The 20,175-nt window shown below is 41.0% G+C and overlaps 3 long non-coding RNA genes across 3 annotated transcripts; all 3 read right to left on the bottom strand.

The window, feature by feature from the left end:
• Positions 1 to 748: 748 nt before the first annotated feature.
• LOC144299411 (uncharacterized) lies at positions 749 to 3,724 on the bottom strand. Its single transcript, XR_013366154.1, has 3 exons — positions 3,444 to 3,724; positions 1,780 to 1,884; positions 749 to 1,217 (listed from the first exon to the last, which is right to left on the bottom strand). It is a non-coding gene; the product is annotated as an uncharacterized LOC144299411 (long non-coding RNA).
• A 1,185-nt stretch (positions 3,725 to 4,909) lies between these two features.
• Positions 4,910 to 9,395, bottom strand: LOC144299408 (uncharacterized). The gene is made up of 4 exons (XR_013366151.1): positions 9,348 to 9,395; positions 8,855 to 8,953; positions 7,675 to 7,786; positions 4,910 to 5,051 (listed from the first exon to the last, which is right to left on the bottom strand). It is a non-coding gene; the product is annotated as an uncharacterized LOC144299408 (long non-coding RNA).
• A 184-nt stretch (positions 9,396 to 9,579) lies between these two features.
• On the bottom strand, positions 9,580 to 19,168 carry LOC144299402 (uncharacterized). The gene is made up of 7 exons (XR_013366146.1): positions 18,989 to 19,168; positions 18,251 to 18,355; positions 13,244 to 13,351; positions 11,503 to 11,626; positions 10,088 to 10,230; positions 9,745 to 9,849; positions 9,580 to 9,657 (listed from the first exon to the last, which is right to left on the bottom strand). It is a non-coding gene; the product is annotated as an uncharacterized LOC144299402 (long non-coding RNA).
• Between the last annotated feature and the right edge of the window lie 1,007 nt (positions 19,169 to 20,175).

Genomic DNA, 20,175 nt, shown 5'->3' with positions numbered 1-20,175 from the left:
GAAGTTATTAGAGAAAACTACTGACTACGGGATGCTTTAAACTGCCATAGGACTACACAGCACATGCAAAATGAATTAATGAAGATATAGATCATTATATGAATACATGGTTGAAATGAAAGTAAAGGATACAAACATCCTTCTATTTAATTTTGAAAAAATAATATTTGCAAGCTATGCTGAACACTCTTACCACTCTTTAAGGAATTCTCTAATCATTTTTTAAACACAGCATATACTGTGATTTGCAATAGATCTTTCCCCTCTCTAGTAAGAACTTTACCCAAAAGATGAGACTTGGCCCATAGACAAGCTGTAGGGAATTTATATTCTCTGAAATTCAGACAAAAGGCAGGAAGAAAAAGTTCAATTTTCTAGACGAGTGATCAAGTCTTTAATCAGAGGCTCAAAGGAGCCTATAATCAATGGAGTATTTTTCTTGAACCTATACCAGTACTAATTACTAAAGTCAATAAAAAGCAATGATAATTAACAATAAGATTTTTATCTCTGACTCATGGTTTTCTTCCACTATAAAGACAGTTTCAAAATCATCATTTAAAGTTTATTTTTCAATCAGAAGAAAATATGAAACCATCTAGTGATGTTTTCAGGAAGTTTTGAGAATTAAAATCACTTCTTTACCGATTGCAATATTGAGAATTAAAATCAATATTCTATTACATATTGAAACAAACGGTTTTCAAACTGAAATAGAATCAAGTAATCAGAAATACCTCTCCCCAAAGGTACAAGAATCTGGGAAACCATTCTACTTCTAATGTTCATTCCCAGCAGTCTGTTGTGAACATGATAGAGCCCATGGATATGGAATCCTTTTACGTGCTACCAACCCCTTGGGCATATTAAGAGGGACGTCACCTTGAAAGCAAGATAGATCTACAAAGACATCACTCTGGTTTTTTGGCTCTCTTCAAAGAATGCAGCATCTTGGGATCATCATTAATGCTCAGGGCTCCAATCATCTTTCCTTTGCTTTTATCATAGTCTTTCTTGTACATCACCTATGAAAACATCACACATGCCAGATCCCACCCATCAGGCAGCGTCACTGGGGTCCCCTGCCCGGGTGCCCAGGCCATACTCTCATCCCTGGCGATCCTGCTGTTGGCTTCGGCTGCCAGCAGGGGGATGGCGTCCACTTTCATGTCAAACTGCTTTGCTTTGCTCTTCTCCCAGTCATGTTTATAGATATTCTGAACAGGAGGTTTCAGCAGAAAAATGGTTAGAACAACATCTAACTCAGAATCATTCAGTAACAATAAGAAACAGACTGAAAATTTCTACATGTAGACTCTTTTCACCTTCAAACACTATACTTCCCAAATGATAGTATAATTATTCATAAGCCTGTCATCTTGCTTCTCCCCTCCCACCACATAAGGATAATACGCTTTCTTAATATCCTATGAACTCTCTAAAGTTTCGGCTATGCCGATGTATAAAGGACGATGTAGAAAGACAACCACTTAGAGAAAGTGAAATGGGACATTCACAGGAGCTTGCCAATGCTACAGAGATTAGCTGAGGGTAATTAAGAGGATGTTTCTGATGGTAACAGAAAATGTGGAAAATGAATTAGAAGAGCAAAGTAAGAGCCTTCTGAGCAGTTCAGCCTTAAAAGCTCCACTTATACTCTGGAAACAATTGCCACCATTGTTTAATTGCATAACTCCTAATCTGGTCTTTTTAAATACCCATAACATTTCCCCTTCACGTGGGCACATAATGGTAGATTTCTGTAGCTTTGATACTTACATCACTTAAGTTATAGGCATTGACTCTGTGCTGGATAAACTGTGGAGCATCTGCTGGTACGCTGCACTTGAACTTCTCACTTTCACGTTTTGCTTTGTAATTCAGCTGGAAAACAGAAGATATCCAAACAGTTCAGGGTCAGGATTTCCTTGAGGGCATGTGGGAGAGTGTATATAAATGACTGAATTACTTCTATACTTCTACCCTTTTCTGAAACACGCCTCAAAGTGATGGTATATCCATCCAGTCAAAGTCTGTTACAAGGCCTAGACTCTGACTCCCTCTTTCAGGATTGTGGTGTAATCCAGTTTGGGTTGTCATTTTTATAAACGCTATCACAATGTATGTGTGGGAAACTCATTGATGGATCTAAACTTTTAGGCTGTGACTTCAGGACACGGACACTGAAAGTCTATTAAATTCTATGATCAGAGAAATAACAAAAATAGAAATAATCCTAAATAACTAAAATCCTAGTACAGTCAAAAAGATACATATATTCTGATTATTAAAAATGTAAAGTACAGCACTGTATTTAAAAAACTTAAAGCTGACATAGGTGGAAGGAAGGGGATAGAGACAGAATGAGGCTGTTGAATTCTGGAGCTAAAGGCAAATGCACGATTGAACGTCAGCAATAACCACCTCGAGAACAGTGCCCGTGGCCGGTCCAGGCCAATGAGAAGATCATGCTGTGAGAAGACACTGCCTACAACACTCTGTCCCTCGTCAGCTTACCGAGTTCAGCTGGGCCAGTGATGTTGGTAACTGGCCAGCGTTTAGCTGTTCCTTCTTGTGGCATAAAATATTAATATGCTAGAAATGCCGCATGATGAACTGACAGGACTCCTGGGGTATAGCGATGTCATTCACTTCATTACCAACTGCAAATGAGCTGTGATACTAAAACACATTTTATCGTAGGACAGGATGTATTTTCCTTCCTGAGAAGGTTGTGCCGCTCTTAGCTGCTGGCACCGTGCAGCCCAAAGTGTGGTCTAGCAGCAGCAGCATGGGCATCGCTGAGGAGCTTGAGAGAGAGTCAGCATCTCTCTCCAGACCAACTGAATCAGAATCTGTACTCTAACCAGGTCGCTGGGTGACCCACACGAGTGTGACCGAGAAGCACTGCTGCTCTTCCCCGATCTTCACCCGGCTGGACCGTTCTGCTTTAGATCACCCTTGACCACCCTCTCTCTCTCTCTCTCTCTCACCATTCTGTTTGAATTCTGTATCGGTATCCTGTATTCATTTTCTTATTACTACCTGATGTCTTTCTTGTTTCTGCACTCTTCGTATCTTTTTGTATTGCCTTTGTCAGCAAACTCACAATGGGAAATGCTTGCCTTGTTACCTACACAAATACATGCTTTTGTTGTTTTCAAATTCATGAAATTTAGTATGCATTATTTTGGGTGTGTGTCAGATCCCAATGGGCAAATTCCCCACTAAAAATTGGTGACTTATTGAAGAAATATTATTTTTAGTATCGTCTAATACCACTTTTCCCAAGGCTGCAATTCAGTCAAGCAGCTTCATTTGCATCTTATTAAATCTTGAAAAATGACAGTGTTGGGTAGATAGATGAGCCCGCGAAAATGCTTATGTTTCAAATAAACACAGCATTCCAGGTCATCCACACTTGCACAAATCAAGGCACTTACATCGCTAAGCTGTTTCGTGTTGAGTTGGGCTTGCAACAGTACAGGAGTGTCGGTGACGGCCGTGAATTTGGTCTTATCTGGATGAACTTTCCACGTATGCTAGAAAAGATGTTCTTTAATAAAATATCATAATAACGGATCTTTATATTCTTGTTTATATACATACTACATATAAAGAGTTTCCAGTTAAAAATAGAATTTATTTTCTGAAAACTTGGTTGATATGTTGTCACTTCTCTCTCTCAATCTCCATCCCCTGATGTTGCCTCTAAATTGGTCTCCCCGCCACAATTCAGCAACCAGATTAATCTTCCTCCGGATGACACCTTACAACAGCGCTCCATATGACTTGACCTAAACTGTGCTGTGGGTGATGAGCCCTACCCTACAGAATCTGCCCACCCCCATCCCCTACCATTTCACTTCTTCCCACTGTCTCCGTCTCCAGAACGCTTCTGCTACTTCATCTTTGCAATTCCTTAAGTGCCCAGCTCTTCTCTCCTTAGACCGTTCTTCCAGTTAGTTGCTCTCACCTTGATCTTGGCATGACTGCACATTCCTGCCTTAGAACTCTCTCAGAGCACCCAGCCTATGGAGCCCATCCAGTCTCACTCCCACTTCATCCTATTTCAATCCTATAGCATCATTCTTCATAGGTTGTATTATCATTGTCTAGTACCTTCCTTCTTTATACGTTTTTTGTTATCTATTTATCCCTCTCAAATGCATGCTCCCCCAGAGGCAGCCCACCTTGTTCCCTTTTCTTTCTCAGCATCAAGGACAGTGCCTGACATAAGCTAGCTCCTCGTGTAAATTTGTGAAATGAATGAACACCCCTCTCTCACAAATCTATCTTACCTTTCCCTCCACTAAGCCACGTGTACATAAACTACTGAAAGTAAAGCTTTATTAAGACCACAAACTATTCTGTAACAGATCGGTTTCTTCACAATAATTTTTGTGCTCCCCAGTTCCACCCCAAATTTAAAATTTAACATCTGCTAACCACTAGGCATTAGCATGTAAACTCCTGCTGAGTTCACCACTAGATGGCACAGGAATCCCAAACCCCATTTGGAGAACTCTGGGCAGCTGACTTCTGTCTTTACACTGGTCTAGCTTCGTGATTGCTTCATATTCTTGTGTGATTTTCTGAGGGAAAAAGCATTTCCCTTATCTTCTTCATACCTGGCTTTGTAATTTTTCTATAATGAGAAAGAACTAAAATAGATCATGACTGTTATTACCCCCAAAGAATGTCATCGAGAGACAGGAACAATGGTCTTCAACTTAATGTCACTGTTGGGAGTGGAGACTTTCATGCAGTGTATTTGATATGGGTCCTTGAAGCTGCCCACATAATGGCCCAAGATGTTCTGTACATAGGAATGTTTGTATTTAGTCTGAAAGAGAAGCATATTGACAAATATGCCAATTAGGTACGTTATTTGTCACATCGTAGAAAAGCCCTCAAACCCCAGGAGCAACCATGGCCTTTCCAACCTCGCTGAAGTTCTTCAGCAGAGTGTCAAGTTGGTATTTAGGGGTCTCACAGTAGTTCCTGCTCTTTGCTTTTGTCTTCTCATAGCTTTCCCCTCTATAATCTCTCTGTCAAAGGAAGAAGAAAATTAAACAGAGAAGAAAAATCTATGTCATGGTGTAGAAGCCATTCCCATCATTGCTATACTTAACCACAAAGAAAAATTTTGTACTTTTTCAGAATTTATTTTCCATACGGCGAAAAAGGCAGTATTCCTATGGTAGAGGCTCACATCTTAGATAATCTAGTCTGCTAACAACCATATATGCGCTTGTGTTATTTATCCTAACATTGCTGAGCCAGGATATTCCATGACATAACAATGCTGCTTGAGCAACTTTTTTGTCTTAATGTAATTCTATCCACTTGAATGCATTTGAAGGAAAATGAATTTTTTAAATAGTACAAAATTAGGTAAAAGGTATAACGTGGACCTTAAATACTTAGGCACAGTCCCAGAAAAGTCTTCAGCTCATTACTTGATGGAAACGCATTTTATTTACAATAACTTTGGAAGCTGGATTTTCTCCTTGAGTTCTAATATTTTTCTTTATAGTAATATGCAAAAAATAGTTTTTTTCCATTTTATTATAGGTATCATGTATTCTTACACATTCTCCTTAATTTTACCGTGCAGAAATCCAAAAATATACGCAGGACAGACAAGCATACTTATAAATGATACAGGATAGGGAATATTTATTTAATGCCATGAGTTAGAGAAGCAATTTTTATAAGGAATTTTTAATATTTTAGTCTTTGAAATGAGATCAGTGTTTTATACAATTCTTAAAATACTTTGTTCTTGAGGTTATGCTTCATCATCTAGTTTTCCTACTTTATTGTCTTTAGCCTGATTTTCTCAGTTTTTGCCTTTTATTTTTCTATATATATTTTTGCAAAGTACCTGAAGTCAGATCATTACATGGAATGAATATGTGTTTATGACATACTGAGATATTAAATCTATTTCTAGGAAATGATAAAGAAAAGGCTATTGCTAGTATATTTTCCCCCTAATAAAACAGAGGGCATTAAAGAAATTAAGGAAACATTTACAATATACACTGATGTCTCGAAGTACAGAGTTGTTATAAGAATAAGGAACTTAATCATTTTTTACTCCTGGGCTTTTGTGTGTGACTTGTCATCCTGAATTGGAGATTTCATATAGGCTAAACATCTCATCCAAAGTTATAGTAAACAGTAAATGTAGCCATATCTGAAAGTAAGCATGATTTTACAAAGACACTCACGTCACTCTGGTTCTTGGGATCATCATTAATGCTCAGGGCTCCAATCATCTTTCCTTTGCTTTTATCATAGTCTTTCTTGTACATCACCTGTGATAACATCACACGTGCCAGATCCCACCCATCAGGCAGCTTTACTGGCAGCCCCTTCCCAGGGTGCCCAGGCCATACTCCCATCCCTGGCGATCCTGCTGTTGGCTTTGGCTGCCAGCAGGGGGATGGCGTCCACTTTCATGTCTAACTTCTTTGCTTTGCTCTTCTACCAGTCTTGCTTATAGACATCCTAACAGGAAAATTGTAACAAAGGAATCGACAAAGGTGATATGCATATTATCATACTGTCAAGACTAAGGAGTATCTCAATACTCTGTATTAATATGAAACAAATGAACCATTTTGCTGTAGAAAATCATGCATATTTTAGTTATTTTTCTTCAAACTGAAGCTTCTAATTTTCCAAGATCAAGGTACTCTCCTCCTCATTAGAATCTTTCATTAAATTAACCTAATCCTAGTTACCATACTAATACCTAACTCCTGATACTGAGCCTTTCACAGAGTGGCACCAAATATTCTACAGTTAATTTACTTTTTCTGATCTAGAGATATCACTTTCATTTGATCTCAAGGTCCTTTGAAAGGTTATTTCCTGAATCATTACAATACTCATTGATGCTAGATAATCTAAGGACTTATTTATAGAATTGTTGAAGAAATGAGATCTCCCCTTCAAAGGGGTATTTGCACTTTCTATAAAATTAAGTTTTGAAAATGAAAGGTAGCAATGGATACCTACCTGGCCTTATGCCTTTTATGCAAGCTCTCTTACATGTAGAAATAAGCACCGTTTATGTGAAATAAGGGATATTATACGTCTGAGTAGTAAATAAAATGAAACTGTATCTGAAGAAACAGGTCCTGGGTGAAAATTAATCATTGTATGACATAAATGAATATATGGCTAAAATATCTCACATTATGATTTGCAGTCAAACCTACATGAGTGGTGGCATTTTGGAGGTTGGTTAAAACATATCGAGATCGTCTAATTGTATGAAGCTACCTACAACATTGCTACACACATTTATAAGGTGAATTGAAAGATACATGGGTAGAGGCATAAGGGCATGGTGCAGATGCTAAATGTTCTTCCCATCTTTATTTAAGATTTTATCTATTATTGAGAGAGAGAGAGAGAGAGAGAGAGAGAGGGAGAGAGGGAGAGGGGCAGAGACACAGGCAGAGGGAGAAGCAGGCTTTATGCAGGAGCCTGATGTGGGACTCGATCCCAGGACTCAGGATCATGCCCTGGGCCAAAGGCAGGCACTACACTGCTGAGCCACCCAGGGATCCCTGTTCTTCCCATTTTTAACACTGAAGTGTTTATGCAGTGAAACAACCCAGAAATAAAAGCACAGGTTGTCAGGATATCCCATACCATAGTATATAGGAGCTTCCATCACTCAGGTTATAAGCATTGACTTTGTGCTGGAGGAGGGCAGGAGTATCTGGAGGTATGTGGCACTTGAACTTTTCACTTTCATGCTTTCCTTTGTAGTTCAGCAGAGATAGAGAGTGAAAGAGACAAAGACAGATGGAGAGACAGACAAAAAAGGAGACCATTAGCTCGAAAGAAGAATTGTCCCAAAATACAAAATCTCGGGTGGTACATTTCATAGAATAAAACGTAAAATACATTATGTTAATTAACAACTGACAATGCTGTTGAGATCAATACAGAAGTCCAGAGCTAGGGTAGTCCACCCTGCACGACTGACAACCTGCATGAAAGCACATCTGTCACCGTGGTAGGACTATCCTGGAAGGAGGTGGCTCTTTCATATATGCTCCCTCTCCAGGCACATCACAACCGGCCCCCAGAATCAGCAGATTCTTGAGACTCACAGCCCTTTCTCTCTTTCCATTGTCAACGCTCACTTTCCGGAGAAACACGTTCTAACAAACCTGGTTACGTCCCCTCACATACATTATGCTTTGTTAATACTCTTTATCTGAAGACTTTATTTCTGGCCATCAATTGACTGAGGTTACTTTTATTGCTTTGCTTACTTCAGCACAAGTTTGGAAGTTCATACTTAAAAGTCATGTGATAAAAGTATCTCCAAAGCTCCATTTTCCGAAACTTATTGGAGACAGAGACATACCGTGTATTAAACATCAACTCCGGGCCAGGGTATTTACTATGCTCAGATCTCCTTTCGTTTACTCTTCAAAACAACTGCAAATTACAAAAGGGTAACTAACACGAGGCATAACGAGGTTAAACAATTTGCCTAGGCTGCCGGGTTATAAACGACAGAGCTGGAATTTCACCCAGATTTGCCTGGCTAAAGACCTCATGTTCCTTCCAGCATGGTAAGCTATATTAGGCCCCCTTAGAGAACCATTCTGCTATCCTTGCTATACATCCCAGAAGATGCAAGGCAACTAAATAAGGAGATCTTTTAGGTGATTACAAATATAGACAAGTTAAATTTGATACACTCACTTAGCCTTTTTTTTTTTTGGTAAATGTGACAAGTCACTGGATTTTATATACAGAGTTATGATAGGTTATCCCTCAAAATTGGATTTCCTGCCTATTTAAAGGAACTTACATCACTCAGTTGCTTGGAATTGACTTGGGCTTGCACCAGCACAGGAGAGTCGGTGACTTGAGTGAAGTTTGTTTTATCTGGATGGACTTTGTAGGTGTGCTGTGGAGGAAAAAAGGAATAGTCTTAGCAATCAAATCCTATAGTCCAAGCAAGGAGAACCCATTCCCCAAAAGAAAAGAAACTTGTAGTTAATAAAACACAAGGCTCTTTTCTAATTAGACTGCAGTGTTTTAGAGATGCTTTCGCAGCTGTACAAGAAACTTTCTCATTCTTCAGATTTCTGATAACTCCTCTTTGGGGAAATGAACTAGAATTAGCTCTTGAAAAGTATGGATGACAGCTAGGGAAAACAGTTCATCACCTACAAGATAGATTTTGTTTCTTATAATTTCCTTGCTTGCATATATTTGAAAAGTGTTAAAATTTTAAATTTCTCTTGAACCGCTAGATGCTCTGGAGGCCAGGATGTTTGAAGGTCATACTACAGACTCACATCTTTACATGGATCCAGCTTCTCGATTGTTTCATTTTTTTGAGTTATAGTCTGGGGGAAGAAGCCTTTGCCTCGGTCTTCTTCGAATTCTGCTTTGTAGTTGTTCTACGAGGAAGAAAAATCAGACACGAGGATGCAACCATTTTATCCATGCCCTAAAGATGTGTTAAGTGGAAAGCTAAACAACTGTCTTAGGACTTACATCGCTGTTTTGAGGTGCAACTTTCATGCAGTGTGTATGATATGGATCCTCAAAGCTGCCCACATAGTGTCCCAAAATATTCTTTAAGTAGGAATCTTTGTATTTGGTCTGAAAGACAAAACATATTTCATGTATTTATTGGGGGAGAATAATGGATCTTTTCTTAACAGAAGAAGTAACCACAGAATTGCTTACATCACTAGTGAAGTTGTGCAGAACTGTATCAAGTTGGAATTTGGGGGTTTCACAGTAATTTATGCTCTTTGCCTCGGTCTTTTCATAGTTTTCCTTGTATGGTTCCTGTCGAAGAAAAAAATCAAAGTAGATTCTTGTCACTCCCACACTGATTATAGTGCTTGTATTTCTCAACAACAATAAACAAGAAGGAGAAGATAAAAAGATATATCCTGTCAACGGTCTTAAAAACTGACAATCAATATTGGGGTGTAGTGAATGAAAAGTTTCTTCTATTAGCAATTACTGTAAAGTTTAGGTTTTTAACATTCACCAAAAAAAAGTCAAGAAACCAGTACTCTACCTCAGACCAAGCCCTTAGTTGTGGAGATTTGTGTGTACTTCAGGACTGCTACATCCGCTCTCCCTCAACTCAGACTCGTCTTTCACTGATGGTGCAACAGACAGGAATCTTCTGAGCAACAGTGAATTCTTTTTGAAACAAACCTTCACAAAAATGTTTAGTATAAGTTGAGAAATACACTCTCTCTTCCTCCTTCCACCAAGGAAAAAACCTCCTTACACAAACAGATAGTATATCCTGTATATAGGTATATACAGGAACTCAGATGATAAAGCTACTCACTCTTCCTCTCAGCTATGACCCAAATTTAGCTCTAATACTGACAATAAACAACCACTGGATTTTAAATGCACAACTGATAAAGTGAGAGTCTTGTCCCTTTCTCATGTTAGGTTTTGAGGTTGTACATGGTGCTTTTTGGTTTTTAAAAATTTATATTGTTCTCTTTATCAACAAAGTAGGTTTGAACCTGAGCTTTGCTAGGTTTGATAAAGATGACCTTTATTTAGGAAACAGAAAACATGCTTTGCATTGATTTCCCAACAGGGCTATTTGGACAGATCCACTCACGCTCTCTCACCTGCCACTCCAACTCCACTCGCCTCATTCCTCAATCACAGGTACACATTTCTATGGTGCTGACTTAATTTGAGGGACAAAGAAAAGATAACTAACCCACAGGGGGAACACCATGTATAATCCTCAAATATTGGGAAAGCTTAATACTGTGGGAATAACTTAATTGATCACATGTTCCCTCTTATTTATATAGTCAAAGTGGTCTTGGGCTGTTAGTCTCTTAATGCATCTCTCACTTATCCGATCTGTTTTATTTTAAATCTTATGGATTGGTCAGACTCTTAATTCTACAAGTAGAAACTCCTGTGAAGACTTAGGGAGCCACCTTTTATTTTTTGTTGTTGTTGTTTGTCTTTTGGGGGAGCCATCTTTTAAGTCGTGCTTTCTGCAAATGATGGTTTCTAGGGCCAAGATTTGCACAGAGAATGACAGAGGTGAGGGGAAGAACCTGTGGAACCCAGGACATTTGTCTTTGCCCTGCTTGAAGAACACAAGGGCAGGGTGCACACACAACTTCACCTCTCACTCTCTGCCCCTTGCAAAGCCTCTTTCTGTGTCAGGATCCCAAAGAAGCACAAGCACTAGAACCTATAAGCAAATGAGGTTTTCTCTGCCCCTTGAGCTAAATCCACAGGCACCCCCCCTCCCAAACTAACACACATCATACTCAGGGGGCATTCCTGTCTTCCTGTGGTTATATAGTTCCAGGGAAACTGCTACACTAGAATCCTAAATTATTTGCAAAATTATGTATGCATTTAGTCATTATAGAAAGAGAGATAGTTCATCTCTCTAGCAGCTAAAGTTAAAAAAAACACTTTCTGACAAGAACGTACTTATTACATCACTCAGGGCATTTCCTGCCGCCTTCAGCTGCTTGAGCAGTGGGTTCTCTGAGGCAGGAAGTACATTATAATCAGGCTTTCCTTTATTCTTTTCAGAGTCTTCTTTGTATTTTACCTGTAGGAGTGAAATGATAAAGTAACTGGGTTACTTTTGTTCTTGTCTCTATTATGGATATTATGACATAGTTCTACAAATCAATTTTCTCTCTAGAAAAGTGGCAGCTTGACATTTTATAAACAAAATACTCATAGTAACTCATAACAGCAGCAAAGAAACTCCATAAATCTCCAGGATAACTTTTCTTCCCATTCATTTATTCACTCAAAAACATCCATAGGGTATTCATTACATGCTGGCCTTGGGACAAATACATGAAAGAATAACACCTGGTCCTTGCCCTCAAAGAGAAAAAGACATACACAAATAATGGCAGTGTATCATGTCTCAGACACTTGCTACTCCACAACTCTCATTTAACTTAGCCACCAGTGACCTAACTGCCAACACATTTTTTCAAGAAAGCAAGCCAGAAGCATCATCAAAATCTATCCTCTGATGCCTCATTGACTGTGTGTGAGCATGTGTGCAGTTCACGTGCGTGCAGAAGTGACCATACGTTGGTAATTTCAATTCAGAAACATTTTAAATAGCGGATCGCTCCTTTCTCCCTTCACTCACTTCTCACTCTCTCCTCACTCTACTCCTACCTCATCTCGTTGATGTGTTCACATGGAGATACTCCAGAGTTCAGTCCTTAGAGTTTTCTGTCTATGCTTGCTCCCTTGATGGCCTCCAGTCTTCGGACATTAAATACTCTCCATATACTGATGACTCCCAAATTTATACAACCCTCCCATATATCTCCCCTGAAACTTCAGACTTGTACTATCAACTGCCCACTTAACATTTCCACTTCGATGTCTAAAACGCATTTCAAATCCTACATGTTGGAAGCTTAGCTCACGTTTTCCCTCCAAAAATAATTATGCCCTCCTTCCACACTCTTCTCTCTTAATAAAGAGAAATCCCATCCTCCAGTTGCTTAGACCCATTCTTCTCATATCCCACATCCAACCCAATAGCAAACCAGGTCAGCTCTATTCTCAAAGTCCATTTCATCCATCAGCCCTGCTCCCCTCCTGATCTAAAACATCACTATTTTGCACCTGGATACTAAATGGCTTCCTGGTGGTGTGATATCCTTGCTTTCACTCCCTCAGCAGGGCCAAGGCTAGGGTTTCAACCAAGTCTGATTGGCTTTGAAGTTTATTTCTAGTGCTTTAGAACGTCCAGGATTCTTCTTACCAAAGTCTACTCTACAGAGTATAGGAGCATATCCATGGATTTGTGTATCTTGTCTGTGTCTAGATGTTCAGCAATTGCTGAAGGAAAATAAGAAAAATCATGGTAATAGATTGTGTGGGAGTTTCCATATTCAGAGAAGGTTGACAGCTGTCCTTTCTTGAGGGGTCCTTCTGTCTGAGAGCACAACCTTTCTAATTGCAGGTATCAAAAGGTCCTTTAACAAATACTGAAGATGATACCTGACTATTGTTAAAGGTCAGACATAGGAAAATTTTTCAAAAATTTGGTAGCCTTATGATAACCCCAAATTGCACTTTTTGTTGAGCCCCAAGAACCCTCTTTTTTTTCATTACATACAAAAGCAAAATTTCTAAGAAACTCACCCACAATAAGACCATCATGACAAATAAGAGCATTTCTTCATACCTTGCTAGCTGCCACTCCAGCTTGTTTATTCACTTTGTACTCTGGTGTTTCGGTCTACGTGAAGTAGATCTGGTCTTTCGTATTCTCAAAGTCTTCCTGGTATTTCCTCTGTAAGACATTACACACACTGGAGAATTGCCATGAGCACAGACTATGAAAGGGTTCACATGGGAGGACAGGGGCCGCTTCAAGAGCTCACGCACAGCCGTGCTCCTCTTGGCTTACACATGGGTCCGGTTACAATGAGAGATGGTAGTGCCATCATCAAAACAATTAGCAACTCAACAGAGATTTGGAGCACTTACAAGAGGCTGAAAACCAGCCTCTAAAGAGCTCTCAAAGACCAGGGGCAGAGAACTTCAGAGGGAAAAAAAAGAGCACTTTTACAGTGAAGAAACTCTGGGAAGAAACGAATCAGTTTCATAAAATGTACTGGTTGGGTTCTCCAGGCAAATAGTACTTTAACAAGGGCCCCTTTAACCTGTACTCACTTTGAAAACATATTGTTGATATGAAAATTGAGGCAAGCATAATGGAATTTAATCAAAACAGTATTTCTCAAAAAAAGAAAGATGGAGAGATTTCTTTGTCAGCAGGAACTCTACACAGGTCTTGTCCCCATGAAGAGGAACCTGGACTCCAATGTACTTGTAAACCTGCAGGTGCAGCTGAGGGCCAGAAGTCATAAAGGAAAGGGTCACTTTTTCAACCTAAGAATATCTGGCTCTCCCTTCGTACTGCTATTCCCACCAGCAGCCCCCTGTGCCATGTCCACAGTCACCCCTTCTTTTTCGACAGCTTCAACTGCTCGCTCTTCATTAGCTCCTTTCCTTTAACTTACTAAAGGCCTCTCTGTTGTTAAAGTATCATGTCCATTAAGCATGCAGCAGCCCCTTCACCCTTGCCCTCTTTTTCCTTCACTACTGACTACTCAGGGCTTTCCTTCCGTCAACCTTGAACCCTGCCTCCAAAAAAGCAGGACGATTTGTCAATCCCCAGATACATGAAGCCCTCTTACGCCTGTGGACCTTGTACCTGCTGTTCCCTTTCTTCAACATGCCCCAGCTCCAGACTCTCCCCATCTGCCTACAGGCTGCTGCTCATTCTCCATGGCCCTGGGTCAGCACAAGATCCCCTCCTGAACCCTCCCTGACCTGAAGACCTTCTCCTGGGGTCTCACTCAATGTGACCGTTAGCTCCTTGGAAGGAACTGTCGGATGATGCCATGACTGGTTGTTTACCTATCTGCCCCTCCTTGGACTGTCAGATCTGGATGACAGCAAACGTAACCTCTCATTTGGGAGCCCTCGTGGCTTGGGCAGACCCTGACCAGAGCAAAGGTTCAATGATGGATTTCTGAATCTATGTTTTATATACTGACGCCATGGAGGGAAATCTCATTAGGAGACTTACTGTGCCAACTCTGCTACTACTCACTTGTGAGACTTACACAAATTACTTCTCCTTCCAGGTGGCAGTATTCTTATTTACAACATACAGAGGCTGGATAGTTCCTGGGGCACCTGGGGGGCTCAGTGGTTGAGCATGTGTCTGGCTCAGGGTGTGACCCTGGGGACCCGGGATCGAGTCCTGCATCAGGCCTCCTGTGGGGAGCCTGCTTCTCCCTCTGCCTGGGTCTCTGCCTCTCTGTTTCTCATGAATAAATAAAAACCTTTTAAAAAAAGAAGCTGGATAGTTCCAAGGTCCCAGTCATCTTCATGCTTTAACCAAGTCTAACTATGTCCCATCCTAACAACGTCTACCTACTGCCTAAAACAAAAGCTTTTACGAATATCCAAGGGTCAATGGAGATACAAAAGACCAGTTTTAAGATGCAGTTATATTAGTTCCTCTACTCAGTCTTTAAGGAGCGAAGGCTTTATTTTAGGCATAGGGCGATTGGTATTTTCCATGGCTGGCCGAGTCCTCAGAGTGAGCAAAGTCCTATCAGAATGAATGCTTACTAAGTAGGGCATCCTGTCAGGAAGCTCCAGAGAAACCGGATCTAGAAGTCCTCATTTCTCAGGAACTTTGTTCAGAATTCTGTCTTGTTAGAATTCTGTACTCTGGATCCACTTAAAGTCTCTCTTGGTATTTGCCAAATATTTGTTTCGGCTCAGATAACAAGAGAAACCTAGTAAGTGGGTTTCAGAGAAACTGGAAGAAGGCACAGGTGAGGGGGACAGAAAGCCTCCAAACCCAAGCCCTCAGTTGAGATCTCCGTGCCTAGGCAGCGGAATGTTCTGTGAACAACAGCCCACGGGGGGGGGGGGGGGGGGCGGGGGGAGCCTCTGTGCCCAAGAACTGTAGGAGCTCATGGTGTGGACAACAGTATTAATAGGCAGGCTGGGAACCTGATGCTTGGTGCAGTTAGTCTGCAATAAAGTTACAACCCGTATCTTAAGTGCCACATTTTTCTGAGGAAGGATGGGAAGATTTTACTTCACTATGCAGTCTCCATTATGTATTCTGTTGAGGTATCTCAAGACATGTGGTCAACTGTACCTGTTTGAAGTCCCTAGAACCAAAGTGGCATGGAGGTTTCCCTTCATCTGTCCATCTTATAGGTAAAGGGAGACGGGAAATTAAGTATCTTCTTGGACACTCTTCCTGAGCTCACGTGACACGGCATTTCCTGGTTCTCCTTCAACTTCTCTGACCATTTGTTCTCTCATTACTCTGCCGGCTGCTTTCCAGATGTCCTAAGTAGGGGTATCCTCCAAAACTCTGCCCTTGGCCATACACTACTCCACCCCCCCTTCATATATTTTCATGTCCTCAGCTATCACTTTTATTCCGATGACTCTCCAATATTAATCTTTTGTCCTGTTCTTATGCCTGTGCAATAGGACAAAGTTTCTAATGGAAGATCCAGATCAAGGCATCTTATGGATGAGGCATCTCAACTCCATTCCTCCGTTCACTAGTACAGTTGTACCCCTATACACCCAGACTACCAGTCTCTGTTGTAAGCTCCTTGATGGCTCCTTTCACTCTCTCATCTCCAATATCCAATGTCCTTAACACTTTTAAAATACCTATTGCCCTCAGATTCCTTTCTTCCTCTCCGTTGTCCTCCCTTTCATTCCATGATATTATTAAAATAGTCTTCTTCAATGTATCACAATTATTCCTAGTCCCAATCCACTATATTGTCCATCAAAGTTTTTCCATATCCTACTTTTACCATACTGTTTGCCCCCCAAAAAATCACAGGGTATCTCTTAAGGACTACCATATCATGTCAAAGCTATTTGGTCTGATTTTCAAGGTCCTGCCACCACTTCCTTAAAAGCACCCTCCTAATGAGGTGTCCACAGCATTCAGTTTCTTTCTCCTCACCAGACTCATTCCACCTCTGTCCCTCGTTTCAAGTGTACTCTCTACTTGGAATGCCTTTTCTGGTCATAACTGCCCTTTCCCTTGGGATTACCACTTCCACGAGGCCTTCTCTAATTACTTGCATGTGTCTTTTCAGCAAGTATTAGACTGTAGAATTTGCTCCCTAAGATTTTTGAAAACTGTTTTCTTATTGTTTCATGTATAACAATTTCATCTTACCAGCCTGATTATAAAATCTCAAGGGAAAGGATGAAAACTTCTTTTCTATCCTGCCAGCTGTCCATGCATAGACTTTCAACAAGTAACTACTGATCACTTGATAAAGGTCACACAGTAATACATATTCATAGATACAGAAGGTTACACAATATTATATATTCATAAGATACAGAACCAGAAAATGAACTTAGAAGCAAGAAGTCCCTACACATTAAAATTGGTACCGTGTACTAGAGAGCCTTAAGTTTTTGTTATGGCTTCTCTAGTTCCTATGTTACTCTATGGAAAGACTGGAGCATAATCTATGCTATATTTTAATGAATTATATGAAAACAGATAAAAATATATCCCCTAAATTTGCAAATGACATCGAGTGAGAGGCAATAAAAGATCAAGACCTCAAAAGTCGGAGACACCATCAAATGAGTCTGCATAATTCCAGTACAAGGCAAGATAGGATCCTAAGACCCACTGGAAATAAATCCCAGTAATTTTCAAGACGCCAACTGACTTGTTAAGTCCATAGTGAATGTAAGAAGTTCTAGGGGTCTGATTGACAACTGAATCAAAAACAACTTGTTGTTTTATACAAGAGTGCTCTCCTGAAGACTAGAACAGTAGCCTTTGGATTTTCAATATAGCCTCTAGCAAATCCAGAGGTCAAGAAATAAAGCTCCTCAAAACAAGGGGAAGTGCTAGAATCAAGTGGAGTTCTCTGCTGCGGATATAGCTTTCAACCTAAGGAGTCTCTTAGGCCTTTTAAGTCCCTCTAAAACTGTTTTCAAGATAAAAGACACTAAAATTCTGGTCAGTGGAGACAGCTGATTTTTCTTTTTACTAACTTTGAAATATCCTCCATATCTTTGAAATATCCTCTGTGTATACCTTACGGCAAGAGCTTTTGTGGGGTAACTACACAAGCCATGTTTGGACAAGTGTGTCAGTTCATGTAGACAAAGGGGGACACATCACAATTCACACTTTAAAATTAGGAAGCAAATCAAACTCCTTCAATAACATTTTTCACTTAATATATTTCGGGAAATGGCTACGATCCCAACAGGTTTTTTTTTTAAGTGCCACTCTACTGTCACTGAAGAACTTCAACTCCAGCCAAGGGAACAGAGGGCACAGGCTACAGTGGAAAGAACACCGGTCTTGGGATCACAAGATCAGGTTTCTAATCTGGGTTTTGCCCACTAATGACCTAGGTCTTAGACTCAGGTTCTTCAACTAATAAAAAACAAGATTGGGTTTAATTATATCTAATATAAATTATACATCTAAGTACACATCATAAATTACAACGATTCTAGATGTATTCATCTGCTATTATGACATTTAGTCTTTTTGAAAGAGGAATTGCAAAGAACATTTGGCCAGAAGACCTAACTGGAAGCGTCCCGATTCCACACTCCCAAACAATGTTGACTGCACTTGACTTACATCACTGAGGGCTTTCTGGGCCTGGGCCACCCGTCTCAGCTCTGGGCTATCGTTGTACGCGTAAAACAAGCTTTTGTCAGCTTCCCAGTCCTCAGTGTACAGTTTCTAAATCAGAAAAGAGTGAGAAGTTATGAGATAGGAGCTCCCACTTATACGAAATACACAATTTTGAATTCATCCATCAATAGCAAGAAGAACCGAGGGCAGGGTAAGAGCAAAGGCAAATGGAATCTCCAGATAGCCTCCCCCATTCCACTCAGTCCAAGTCATCTTCATTAACAGTGTGTCCTGCTTCTCCTGACAAATCATGTTTTCAGGAGGGTAGATGTGTCGGATTTTGTTTCATCTCCTCTCTGGGGCCTTATCTGCTTCCCACAACAACTATGAATGCAAGCGGAAGGAGGCAGGAGGCACCTCGCATAGTTCCTTGTCACGAAATAAACATTTCGTAAGAGCGATAGTCAGAAATAACTCGAAGGGTAGCCCCGGTCTCTAAGAGCCAGGTCTCCGGCACATCTCCCTTCTCCCCACGTGTTCAGCTTCCCACCAGGACCCTCCCTCCCACTCAAGAGCTTTCCCCTCAGTTCCCCCTTGCCAGCCACAACCCCTGCAGCCCACACGGCTCAAGGACACTCGCAGAAAGGCTGGGCCACCAAGCGCCAGGTCCGCACAAGCACCAGGGATTCCTCTGAATTAGGTGGAGGAGGACAGAGTTCATGACAGAGCAGAAGCCCTCACCTTCCCACACATGGCTGTGTTCTTAACTGCCTGGACAAGCTCAGGGGCATCAGGGGGACGCAGGTACTCATCGTTGGTGTCTTCCCAGTTCTGCTTGTATAAAACCTAGACAGACAGGGAAGAGGACCCGTGGTTGAGGCCACCCACGAGCTATGAGGGTTCAGAGAACAGAGTGCTGTTGAGTCTTTCACAGTCAAAGCGCTCTCATGGAGGGGCTGCCCTTGTGCCAGTTGTCACCAGCACTGACTGTGCGAGCGGTGACCATGTCAACATCCCACGATACTTCCCCTGCATTGTAAGCTTTTACTTGAAAAGTCTGATCTCTTAAACTAAGTCATGATCATGATTCTCCATAGATTCCTTTTAAGGGCTGCAACCTTTGAAAGTCATTGGCCGATTCTGGAGAGGGGGCATGTTCCTCTTGACCTATGTGGTATTTTTTCCATGTTTTTGATTAGTTATTTACATTTGAAATTTAAGGATTTCTTGTAAAAATTAAGCTCCCTGACTTCTCTAAAAAGAAGTAGGAGCCTCTGGCAACCCTGGGATTGCATTCGGCACGGCAACTGCCTGGACCGAGTTGCAGGGCAGAGGTTTGACAACCCACTTCAGTCATCCGTGCAGTCTCCCTGACAGGTGTGGGCACCGAGCTCATGATGCCCTGAGATTCAGGGAAGACTGGCGAGCAGGATCAGGCCTATCGCGTTTTCTTAGGTCAGATAGAGGAAACCCACATGCATCCCAAACATCCACACTGTGACCTCACCTTAGTGACTTGCTGCGACACTTTCTTCGCATGTTCAATGTCCTTTGCTTTTTCGTCCACTGACACACAGTTTTAGCAACATCGCCATCCATTCGATACTTAACCCGCAGAAATCAAGCACAGCATTCGTGACGGGTGTGCCAATGTGAGTAGATTAAAGGCTATCTTACAACCAAACAGCATTAACCCAATGACTCAACGTCTGTGCCGCAAAGTGAAGTTTCTGCACTCTTAGAAAGTAGAAAACTATCATAGTAGAAAACTATCATAGTAGAAAACTATGATCCCCAAAGATCTGTGGAGCACCTGCATTCGCTGTATATCTGCTTTCCTGGTGGAATTCCAGCCTCCCTGCACTCCTCTGTGGAGGACCACAGTGAATTCAAACTTCCCATCTCCTATCATCTCTTAAGCTAACCTA

This window comes from Canis aureus, chromosome 27, assembly GCF_053574225.1.
Source record: "Canis aureus isolate CA01 chromosome 27, VMU_Caureus_v.1.0, whole genome shotgun sequence".
In the NCBI taxonomy this organism is placed as follows: Eukaryota; Metazoa; Chordata; class Mammalia; order Carnivora; family Canidae; genus Canis; species Canis aureus.
Note: the sequence above shows the minus strand (reverse complement) of the source record. Positions and strands in the feature narration are given on the sequence as shown.